We start from the raw sequence: 12,630 nt of genomic DNA, 5'->3' as shown, positions 1-12,630 counted from the left end.
ATTTGTCTCAAAAATTTAAAATGCATCCTGGGAAAAATTTGTCCCCTGACACCATTCCGTCCCAGTCCGGGCATCATTCCATAAATTCCCACGCGAAAACGAGTAAAATTGGAACTTGAATTCGACGCTATCCTGGATTAAAAGATAATGCAAAATATTTTGAATCAAATATGTTGTATGATTTTAATTCCTAATCTGTTCACATCATATAATTTACTAGATTTATATCTTAAATCATTTTTACACTAGTGAAATCCAGATTTTATTTCCTGAAGAATATGAAAATCTATGGATCGACTGCAAAATTGCCAGTTGGATTCGCCTGAAATCTATCCTCCGGGGGCTTCAGGAAAAGGGAATAGGTCTCCAACCCCAATTAAGACTAAAGTAATTACGAAGAACCAAGCTTTGATCAAAGTGGACCAAAATCTAGTCAAATATTCTCGAGCCGCATTTCAACGTCTTCCCTGGGGGCTAAAATTTCACGCTTTTCACCTTCGCAAATATTCTCAAAAATTACAAAAACTTATTCCTATTTTTTTATGTCATTCTCTATTAAATGAGGTACATTTTGGCTTATTAAATTTAAAAAAAAAAATAAGCGGGATGCGATATTTAAAAAATATTAACTCAAAATTTCTTGACCTTGAACTGTGACTTACAAAAAATTTTTGGGCATAATGAGCATAGCAGTTTGGACACTATTTATTTAATTTGCTTTTTGCAATATCCAATTGGTCTATTTTAATTTTTTTAAAATAAAATTATTAGTATTTTTTTTTATTAAAATAATGCAAACACACAATTTCACAGACAGTCCTTCTTTTAACCCTTTCAATTCCAATTAATCATCGCAGTCTAGTTATACAGAAGACGGCAAGTCACCCGATGCTTTATTCAGCTTGCGCAAATCCGAGGCATTATATTATTTTACGAGCAAAGTTTCAGGTTGAACGCACTCGAGCGCTGATGCAAACCCGGCGCCCATTCAAGTGAAATGCACCGGCGAGTGAAGCGAAATAATAAAAATAATAAATAATCAAATAAGGTGGGCGTGTAGGTTGCAAGCGCGAGCGAGGGCTCTCCGGGCACCATATTAGGCGCTCGCTCGCTCTCTCGTCCACGCGGCCCACACGAGTGACCTTCACTCCGTCCGTCACTTGCCTCATTCGCTCCTCGCGAACGACAACGCAGCCACCAACAGAAACAGACACGCGGAATTGCTGCCACTTGCACTCGCGGCGATTCGCCCGGAAATCTGACCGCCACTGATTGCGCAAATTGACGAATTTTTTTTTACACATTTGATCAATGGCAAAACAACTGGCAATGTTTTAGAAAATTTCATTTTAAATATCATGAGAAAGGGTTTGAGACAAAATTTCATCTTGACATTTAGGTAAGGATAGGCAAATATATAATCAATATTTTTTGTTAGTGTTACGAAATTCTACCAACTGATTTTAATCGGCACTGTTTTTCCAGCTTATAATTTCAGCGGAAAATTATGATGAAATTTTTAATTCAATTACACTGTTTCATAAAACAAAATTTAATTTTTCACGAGTCAGTTTTATTTAAGATATTTCATTTATTTTAAGGGGGAATCATTTGGAATTTTTTAAAGCTATTTTTCCTATTTTTGTGACATTTTTCACACCTTTGCACCGGTTTTAACCAGTGTTTCATGGTCTTTTCCGGAAAAATGCCGGTGTTTTTCGACTACTGGTTAAAAAATAGGAGTTATTTTTAAAACAATCTGCCAAGTAACTGATTTTAAAGAGAAAAAACGAAAAATAAACGGTTTTCATCAGTAACCTTGGAAAATTTTGCGCTTTTTTAGTTGTAGATCAAGTCTTCCGGATTCTCTGTGAATAGCGCCTACATAAAGAGGGCGTAACTCGCGGAAATTTTGAAATGGGGTCGTGGTTCCAAGGAAGGTTAATAAAGAAGGAGTGGCACTTGTCACAAAGCGCGGTTTAATTGAAAAAAATTGACATTTTTCGGAGATTTTCAGATCAAATCCTGTTTTGATTATATTGGTTGCATGAAAATGTTCATTGGCATTTCATTTTCAGCGATCGCCTAAAATATTTTACTTAACAATCTATTTAAACTATTTGTTACAGTTTCAAAAGGGCGAAAAAAGTTCACCTTTAAGACAAATGGTCAAAATTTCTGATCTGTTGAAATCCATTTTTGTCACAAAACAGGGGAAGGTTTTTTTAAATCGTAATTATGAAAATAAAAAGGCTTCTCAACAGTTTTATTTTAATATATGCAGTTTTTTGGCTCTACAATTAAAATTTTTGGAAATTTCAGGTCAGGGCCATTTAAAAGGCCCCTTAAAATTAATATCTAGGATTTCCTGGTTAAAAATAAACTGGTTAAAATATTAAAAACCAGTGGTAGTATGAACATTTTTAGTAAACAATAAATAATTTTACGCAATTTGAATTAAATTTGTATTTTTCTTAACTATAAGCACTTGCTAATTATTTAAATGTATGCTACCTTAATTGACTATATTATATAGGCAGGCAATTTGCTTGTCAGGATGTGTAACATTTTGTTAGTAGTATTTCGCCATATTAGTCTGACTCCAGGTAAATCCCCTTAAAAGGGTGGCAAAACAACTCTGCCCACGCGCAAAAAAAGATCAGATCGGCGGCACACGCGTATTATTTTTTCAAGTGTTCCTGATTTCAAACACATGTGGCTCGCACACGCAGAGAGACCATATCTGGGGATCAGATGGAGAAAGAGAAGCAATCATTGCACGCACACGCCACTAAGACGACGATTTTCTCATTTCATAATCGGCCCAGCGAGAATAGCATCGTTTCCGCGAGGGCGTAGTAAAAAATATCTCGCCTCTCTCCAACACAAATTTTATTTTGGACCCGACTCAAGAGCGAGAGACTTGGAGTGGAAAAAATGGTATAAATTGATTTGACACGTGTTCGCGGCACGCGGTTCTTTTGATTTGACACATTTAATTTTTTCATTTAGGGGAATTTCATTTGTTCTGGTGGAATGCCAAGAACTCTGCTGAATTAGATAATTGAAAGAGAACAAAACTTTAAGCTGAGATAATAAGAGATGATAAGACTTTGTAAATAGGTCCGTATGACGATTATCTCCATTTTTTATGTCTTCCAGTATGGATTACAAGTTGCTACGCATCAGAAGTCACGTGGACCCCTCAAGTGCAAAAAACGGAAATCGATAACTGCTATTGAGACTCTCAGTCAGATCTGAAGATAAATAATGTCAACAATATCAAGCAACTTTCACTTTTAAGAAGATTTCCTGAGTAAATAAATAAACCTGCATATCAGTCAAATTTTTGGAAAGATAAACAACGCTTGATTTCGATTCCTTTCGTTGCACTCTTTCCAATGGTGCGCCAGTATTGAGGAAAATCGTTATTTTAAAACAAGGTTCGCCGCTTGATTAGCATTCAAAATTTGGAGCCGATTTAAACAACAATTTAGGAAAATTCTAGCTCTTTTCTACTACTCAGAAATATCATTAAAATTATATTCCACGAATTTGCCCTTTTTAATATTTAATTTCGCAGCGAAACTCATTAAAACTGCCATTGTCGACCAACTTATTTCTCTTTCTGCTCAATTTCAAACAATAATCCAAAGCAAACACGCCAGGCAGACGGAAGCGGTGTTAAAGAGCGAGTCAAGTGCGGCCACAATGAAAAAAGTTTCCATCCAGGCCGTCTCGACTCTCGACCCTCGAGAGTCTGACGCACATGACGCTGAAAACCTCCCCCAAGCGCAAATTAAAACAAACGCCCTCGTGGGCGCACCTGTCCTTTGTTTTTATAGTCTCGAAAGCTCTCTCAGTTGCATTCCGCGGCGAGATGTGTAAATATAAACAAGTCTGAGCGCAAATAATAGGAAAAGGTGCATTTTTTCAGTGAAATCCGTGTTTTTCCTGTCGGTTGCATAACAGCAGGCAGGTGCAGCGCAAAAATGCGGGGGAGGGAGTGAGGTGAGCTGGAAACAACGATAATTTGCGCGGCTGGGAAGGTGCATGTGTGTGTTTATTGTCAGGCAGATAAGCGTGGGAAGCATTAGTACCGCTAAAGACAGAGAGAGAATCACGCATACATACAAGAAGAACGCGGACAGGTCTTTAAATGGCAATTTTGACGTGAGCAACACACAATACAGGTGCAAGGACCCAAGACGGAATGATTGCAGCTGTTTTGCGTAGCTATTAGGGTTCCTAACGTCAGTTTAAGCTAGAAATTAATGTGGGTTTATACTTTATACGTGCCACAAAATTCTAAAAATTGAGATAGAGCTAAAAAAATTTCCAGGTTTTTGTTTCAGTTCCTGAATAAATCAGCTGCAAGGTTTGCATGCTAATCAAGCGGTAAAATCACGATTTATTTCACAATTTAAGGAATTTTTCCGCTAACCGAATCGAAGTGAAACTGTTTAATTTTTCGAGAAATTTGGCCAGTTAAGGGAAGTAAAAAGCGATTTGATAGCAAGAAAATATTTCATACCATCGTGATTTTCCCGGCGTCAGTGACCAAACGAGATAGAAAACGTGTTGTTTAAGATTTGACGTGGAAAATTGATTTAATTTGAACATAAACCACTTATTGAAAAACAAATCAGTTTAAAAGAATATCAGAATATCCGGAAATGAGCTGTTAAGTGTAAAACATTTGAAAATCCAGTTTTGTCCGCTTTAAAATAAAAAGAAAAATGTTCTTTGTAATTTAAAATACACCAGGAGCTGTATTATTTAAAAACAAAAATCGTTAGCTAATTTAATTTTGATTTTGCTTCTCCAAACACTTTTTACTTTGCCATTTAAACGGTTAACGCAGATTAAAACACATAAAACGTAACTGTTCCGCGGTTAAATAGTTGGCTAATTATACGGTAGAGGTGACTCACTACTGGAAAATCGTATCGTCCCGAAAGTAAGAAGGCCCGATTCGCAGAGGAGGAAATAATGCGAGCAGAACATTATGGGCGATGGCCACCGCTTTTACAGTTAGACACAACTAATGACGCTCGATGGCAGACAGCTGACTGCGCTGCTAATTCGGCGCGGAGAAACTTTGTTGGTGAACAAATCTGGAGCACGTTAGCAGATCATCAATCATTCTTGTATTGTGAATTCGTAATTCGTACTCGCTGCGATTATTATGCAACCGATCAAACAGATCTGGCAACAGAAGCAACTTCAATTTGTTCAACTCACAATCAGGACAGATTTTTCCTATGAAAATCCTAGAAACAACACAAAACATTTTAATTAAATTAAAGCATCCTTTATGAGAAGCCCAAAAAATTTATTCTCGCAATTTTTCACTGTTGAAATTAAAAAAATTAAGACAAAGTATCTCTCTTTAAAATTTAACCATCTGTAATTTTTCAATGGCCTTATAATACAAGCAGTTTTCACTCACAAATTAAATTGGAATGATTTGTTCCCTTTTGAGCCTGTGACCTGCACTTTTTCAGTCATTCACCATGGATTTTAGAAAAAAAATACACCAAACGGACAATTTTGCAGGCCTCCATTTATCTTAGTGAACGCGACGACGTGTAATTTAATTTGGGCAGCAACTCTTCATTATAAATGAATCTGACTGACAATAATTTTCTCATTTTAACCGCTAGTTCCACTTCCAACGAAGAAACACACTGTTTGTCTCTGTCTTTAACAACAAGCTGACCCAAAAGCAGCACAGCCTTTGCATATTCATGCTCTCGGTCATTTCATTCCATTAAACTGCCATTACCATTACAGACAGCCACGACAATTCTTGCTGTTCCAGCATAAACACAGCTCAATTATCATGAATATGTGTTAATACGGCAGTGCGTAGTAGCTCGTGTTTTTTTCTCTCTCACTTTTTACACAGCGCAGCGACAAAAAGTCGACGGCCAGGAAGGATTGGATTTCAATCGGCAGCAAAGCAGAAATTAAATATTGAGCAGCGAGGCAGCAGCATCTGCTGGTCTTGACTCACTGATTCACGCCTCACTGGCGTTTGTTTTCACTCCATGCAGGGAGCGACCAACGAGAGGCTTCTTTTACAACTTGCTCATGTCGCACTTGAGCATCATCGACCTCGTCCTGCCTTGCATAGGAAGAGACCCAAATTTATCTTCAAAAAATTGCCATATTCAATGGCCATATAGGGCTCGCATTTTTTAATTAATTAATTTATCCCACTTTATGAAGGATAATGTGAACAGCGACCACTGGAAGAGGGCGTAACACGCGGAAATTTGGAAATGAGGGCGTGGTTCACCGGAAAATTAATAATGAAGGCGAGAAAATCGTGAAATGTGACGATTTTTCTGGGAAATCACGGGAATTTTAAATGGGGCGTGTTTCATAGGCAGAGCGCGGGAATGTAATAAAATATGACGTTTTCAACGAGATTTTCAGCCAAAATCCTGATTGAATTATTTATTTCAAAAATAAAATTTATATCACGATAATTGTTACACGTGTGTGAAGCTTTATGAGAAGCGCATTTTTTAAAATTTAATTTGCTAGAGCATCGAGAATTATTAAAATAGGGTGGTTTCACTTTATAGCTCTTGATCCAATTTGTTTTCCAGTTGTAAGAGAAAAATTAAAAAAAAATGCAAGGTATGTTCTCGCTGACTCAAATTTGTCACTGGTCTCCTTTCGTTTTCGAGTCAACGCAGCGTTCTGTTCACCGCAAGTGATTGTTTGATAAAAAAGCACAACTCACAGAGCTGAGTCACACATTCGTTTGCATAATTGGCGTAACAACCACAAAGAACACCGCAAAATCAAACAAAAGATTAATAAGACGTGACCGCACTTTTGAGACTTTATAGATTGACCATTAGCAGGTTTTAGGGGTCGTTCAACCTTTGCGGTACTTAAATTCACAATAAGAAAATCCGATTTGTTATCTTCTAGTTGTGTAAAAATGTAAAGCTGAAATTTTACTACCCCATGAACGCAATATCGGTTGTAAAATACCCTTATCAGCATCCATCAGCGTCGAGCACTTTATTTTCTCGAGCGTTTATGTTGTTTATAATGAAAGTACACAGAATATCTATAAAAATACCTTACACTTTCAACATGAACCAAGTAAAAGCAACATTAACCCCAAACTGCCATTGAATTGACGAGATTCCACAATCTAAAAATGGTGTTTGATGCCAAGTAATAATAAAAAAAATGCCATCGCTGACAAAGAAAGGAGCAAAGTAGGCTTCGCTCGCCAACCGACCGACCGGCCAGGCGACCGAGCGTGCACAGCATCCTACAGACCTACATCTTTCCCGTCAGCTTATTTATGAATGTGATGTGCCTGCTGCGCATAAAACATTCAGCAGCCACCATCGAGATGCACAGACACGTGATCAACGATTACGGGAGTGACAAATTCATTTATGCTGAAGCAATTTAATTTAAAGAATTTCGTTAAATTGTTAGGCATGTGCCAAACCGATCATAATTATCTGTAACGGTTATTTCCGATTTTATCTGAAAAAAAAAAACAATAAATCGATCATTAAATCAGGATAATATAAGCTGAAAATCTTAGGAGAAACGTTTAGTTTTACGATTTTCCTGCGCTTTGTGACACGTGCTACGACTCCTCTTTTAGTTTCCGATACATCACGCCCCCAATTTAAATTTCCACGAGTTTTCACAGATCTGTTTGTCAATACCAAAAATTGCAAAATTCTAAAAAAATAAGCAATTTTTATGACGATTTTCTCGTGGAAATAGATGATTAATCGTTTAAAGTAGAAAATAAACACACGGCTATTTTACTGATGGCAGTTGGCAAAATAAATTTAATGTGGAATGTTTAAAACCAATTGTCACCGTCAAAATCAATTATTAATCAGTTTAATTCATTTGTGCTAAGCCACCGGTATATTTTTGAAAACAAAAACCGATGATTTTCGCAAATTCTTGTAATATGTAAATCATCCTTGTGCAAGTTACAAAGTTCCAATGCATAAACACGAATTATTGCAGTGCACTTTGACCGTTTAACCTTTTCAAGAGAACGTGAAGTGCTTTCATGTGTGCTCTTTGTGCCTCACTAACACTCTCGTTTTTCAAAGTGAAACTCCTAATTTGCTCGCATGACTAATTTTCATCGCAGCCAAGCCGACTCGCTGAAATGCTCTTCTTCTTTTGTTTGTTGCGGACTGCGAGCGAAAATAAAAACAAAATATACCGGCTATGGCGTCTCGCTGCCGCCGCGAACGAGATTTCTGCACAAAAGAAAGGAATTTTCTCATTCCAGCGCCGCTCTTGCTCTCCTTACCAGCAGCACGTAGTTTTCAATAAAAAAATTATTGGCTGCAAGCACGGTCGAGAATAATTTTATGCATGCACAACTTTCTATGGAGCACAATTTGCTCTGATAATCGGAGAGAGAGGGGGATAAAAGTGTGTATTCTTGATTAAAGCCTGCTCAGGCGGAGAAAATAACTCTATTCACGGATTATTAGTTAAAAATCGGTTGGAATTCTAGTAAAACTCTACAGTATAGCAGAAGGTATGGATAGGGATGCGCAAAACTAGAAAATTTTATTTTTTAATCAGGATATAGCTGAAAACTTCAGTAAAAACGTCAAATTGTACGTCACGTGCCCGCCTCATTTTTTAAATTACCGAAGAACCACGCATCTATTTCAACATTCCCACTAGTTCTCAGCAAAATGCCACGCCTTCTTTATTTAATTTTCCAGGAGATTACCTTTCAAAATTCCGGCGGATTCTCAATAAAAACGACCAATTTAACGATTTTACCGCTCTTTGCTATAATAAGAAGTATTTACGCCTTCTTTATTAAATTTTCGGGGATCCACGCCCCCATCTTAAAATTCTCACCTCTTCCAGATATCGCTGTTCACAGAGAACGGGATTTTCGCTGTAAAAAACTGCAAAGTATTCAAATATTGGTCATTTTTCCAATGGTAGACTCGTGGATATATGGATAATTTATCATTTGGCACGCTTTGCTACTTCAATTAATGACACTTGGAAATTTTAAACGTTTAGAAACTGATTATTTACCAATTACTTTCCTCAAAGTCGATTAGTCTTGCACATCCCTACGCGTGGAATAATTTAGGATTGGTGAGGGTAAAAATATCTTATCCTGAACGTGCATATTGATTGTACAATGCGATTACACAAAAGATTACTTCAACGAAATCCATACTGACAAAGAGTGAAAAGCACGCACGCACTTGAGCAGCAAATGCACTTCTAATGGAACGCTCTCAAACTTTCTTCCAAGGCAAAGGTCAACTCGAGGGCGAGCCTCGGCGTCCGCCCGCCGAACGGAGCGCGCACAAGATCAATCAGTCAATTTCTCTCCGCGTGTGCCCTCAAAAGATAGAGAGAAAAGCGCGTTGGAATTGTAATTTCCTCGACACAAACTGCGTGCAAAGAAGGTGTTGGCTGGAATTATATTCAACGAGACGAGAGCGAGCGAACTGGCGAGATTTGGGGGATGAGAAGGCTTACAAGAGCCGCAGGGTGTGGCGAGAGGGGATGCGTCCAATTTGCACCCGCAAATCACTGCAAATTGCTTCGCTCTCGAGCGGCTGGATTTCGATTTAAGCCTCTCTGTTGGTTTTTCTTATCGATCGGCAGGTTGAAAGGCCGTGCCGATTAAATAGTTGATGCGTGTTGAAACTCTCAAAGGGAAATCGTTAATTGAAGATAAAATGCAATAATAAAATAGGCACCTTGAAATTTAGGAGCGTTTGAATTTAAAATTAAACGGGGTTTGATTAAATTTTTGCAAAATTTTCATTCGTTTTGACGAGAATTAGTAAATATCACTTCTAGCGAAAAGGATCATGACAATTTTCACCGCTTGCACACATCGGGGCCGATTTTTTCAGAAATTTAAACGGCAGCCTGGGAAAATTTAGGTTAAGTCACAATTTTCAGTATTTTTCAGTACTGTTTCACTTCAAATTTTTGCATATTGCATTTGGAAATAAATTCCATTGAATATTTTATTATTTTGTGTGCAGTTTTAGAAGGGTAAGAGTTACTAGTAAAATTAAATTCTGGCCATTTTCTGCATAATAATTTAAAATTTGGCTGCACAATTCCAAGCAGAAATGCGAATGCAGACCGCGCCGTCGTCCACTCACACGCACTCGGTCTCTCAGTCAGAGCTTTGGTCGGCGGCCAAAACTACTCGGGGGCTGCTAAGTCTGCGTATTTTTACCAGGGACCGCGGCCGCCCCAGCGCTAAATTTGCTCATTCTCTAGATATGCTCGCGAAGTAAGAATAGCGAACAGACTGAACCAAGACCAACGACTCGCACGAGAAGCACACGGCCGGCCGCATGTCTGACGCGACCAAATTATCGTCTTGAATTTTGCATCCATCTGCAAGACGGTTTTTATTTCACTTTTTTATTCGTGCGCTCGAAGGAGAAGGTTGCGAGAGACTACGTGCTAATTGCGAGTCAAAGGGGTGGTCGACATCGACATCGGCACACTGAAGAAGCGACGTCAAGCACTACTCTCGAGCCCATTGTATAAATAAGTATGCACCCGCCCACAAAATATGCGGAGGTCCGCTCAACGAGACAGGAATAATCGCCCGCATTATTTTTAAACCGACATATTGTTTTACCTCAAGAGGTGTTCAATAAAAATTTGAATTGAATAAATTGTAATATAAAGAATGGTGTTGAAATTTCAATTTCACCCTCAAAGGAATTTATAGAATGAAGACCAGAGTGCCAGTATCATAATTTTTAGGACGCTAAATATTAAATATATTTTAATATTTCATTTTTGACAGTTCCAAACGATTGCTGAGGCCAGATTAGGCCGCCGAAACACTCAGCGGATGTGCAGAACATCAGCAGAAACGTAAAAACCATAGCTTTGGATGATAAAGTGCCGCATGAGCAAGAGAAGGGGGCGGTTCCCTGATTGGCCAGGCCGAAACAGCAGCGCCACAGCAACAGCAAGCGGAAGGTCAGCCAGCAGCTAGATACTTTGTCACTTGACTCGCTTCAGTTGGCTGTCACTATGGCGCTGCTGTCTCGGTCTTCGGACAGCGCTACATCCAATCAAAGAACCACTCTCGTCTCTGATTGGTTGCCAGCGTTCTTCTGACACTGTTTACCGCCAAAGTAGCGATTTGTACGACTCATTGATTTTTAGCACCATACTGTACGTGTTGAAATGTTGGCCGAGTGATTTGGCTGCTTAATTTGATTCTTCCCTCAGCTCAGCAATCGATTAGCACTCTCAAGAAGTTTAATTCCGATCAAAAACTCTTGGAAGTTTTCAAAAACATCGAAAAAATATTATTCAAGACTTTTCTCGATATAAAATTAAAAAAAAACACCCTTGGGTGACCGGGATGGATTAGAGTTGCCGATAAAAATTTAAAAAAAAGGTTGATACAGGATAAAATTTATCGCACAATGACAAATAACCCAACATACAGGTTTGCGGCCAGATTTCGCTCTGCGCAAAATGTGCTCTCAATGATACACACTGTATTTTGCAAGAATTGTAATCAGCATTGGCGATCATTCAAATTGCACCAGCAACACCAGCAAAATCGATTTGGACGGTCACCAAACATATAAACGACCGCAATTAGCACAAACCACCCTCGATGGCCGGAAATTTTTCGCAGAGTCGCCGCTCAAGAAGTCAAGATGTCAGCCGAGTGCACATACAGACTTAAATTAGCCTGGCAGTGCGTAAAAATAGAATTTTGTCGCACTCGCACGAGATTATTTAGTGAAGAAAGCCCGAATTATTTCTGCGTCCGAGTTACCAGCAGGGACAATGATTGCCGCGGTGAGCCGGCCGCTCGCAAGCTTTTTTGAATTGGAATCCAGCCTAATTCGAGCCGCCTGAGGACAGATTATGCACTCTCTGTGTATCGTCACAAGCGGCGGAATGTTGGGGCGAAAGAGGCCGTTTAAACGGCGCGCCTAATTAAAGTTAGGGGGCCATTCAAATGCCAAGCGAGCGACGATTTTACACGCATATTGTTTTCTTCGAGTCGATGCAGTCGAGAACCATCAATCGCCGCGTGAGCCACTTTTTGTGGGAACCAGCGAGTCCAATTCGAGAATTAATTGTATCCAGAACGTGCTGTTTTGCTAAATGAGAATCATTATCAAACACAATTATGTCTTCTTTAATGCTCGGCATGAGAGAGAATTGTTTTCTGTGATTTTTTTTTTGCTCATTTTATCCCTGTCCGAGGACCGGAGGACCGGGAAGGGCGCGCACTGCACTAGCACGAATGCTGAAACCCGGGTCCCAATAACACCGCGAACGGATAACATGGGCGCACCAGGCCGCACAGAAACCCAGCCCACTCAAGGGCCACTTGCCTCCGCACCGAGGACTGCATTGAAACGCTAGACATTCGTCCCGTGAAGCCAAATCACGCATGCTGGAAAGGTGCAAATCAAATGCCATCAAATGAGCATGTTTTTAATTTTTTAAGCATTCTGACGCATATTTTGAAAATGGATTTGTTCGATTTTTTTCAGTAAGATTGATAATTTGATCAGAAGTTTAAAATATAAAACATCAAATTTTACAGTTATTTCGCGC

The 12,630-nt window shown here is 38.9% G+C and overlaps 1 protein-coding gene across 2 annotated transcripts in view; it reads right to left on the bottom strand.

Moving 5' to 3' along the window:
• Amph (amphiphysin) overlaps positions 1 to 12,630 on the bottom strand; it is a 34,815-nt gene that overhangs the window by 9,802 nt on the left and 12,383 nt on the right. The gene's annotated exons all lie outside the window — the stretch shown is intronic.

The sequence above is a fragment of the Cloeon dipterum genome, chromosome X, assembly GCF_949628265.1.
Source record: "Cloeon dipterum chromosome X, ieCloDipt1.1, whole genome shotgun sequence".
NCBI classification, from domain to species: Eukaryota; Metazoa; Arthropoda; class Insecta; order Ephemeroptera; family Baetidae; genus Cloeon; species Cloeon dipterum.
The sequence above is the reverse complement of the archived record's forward strand: the minus strand, read 5'-3'. Positions and strand labels throughout refer to the sequence as shown.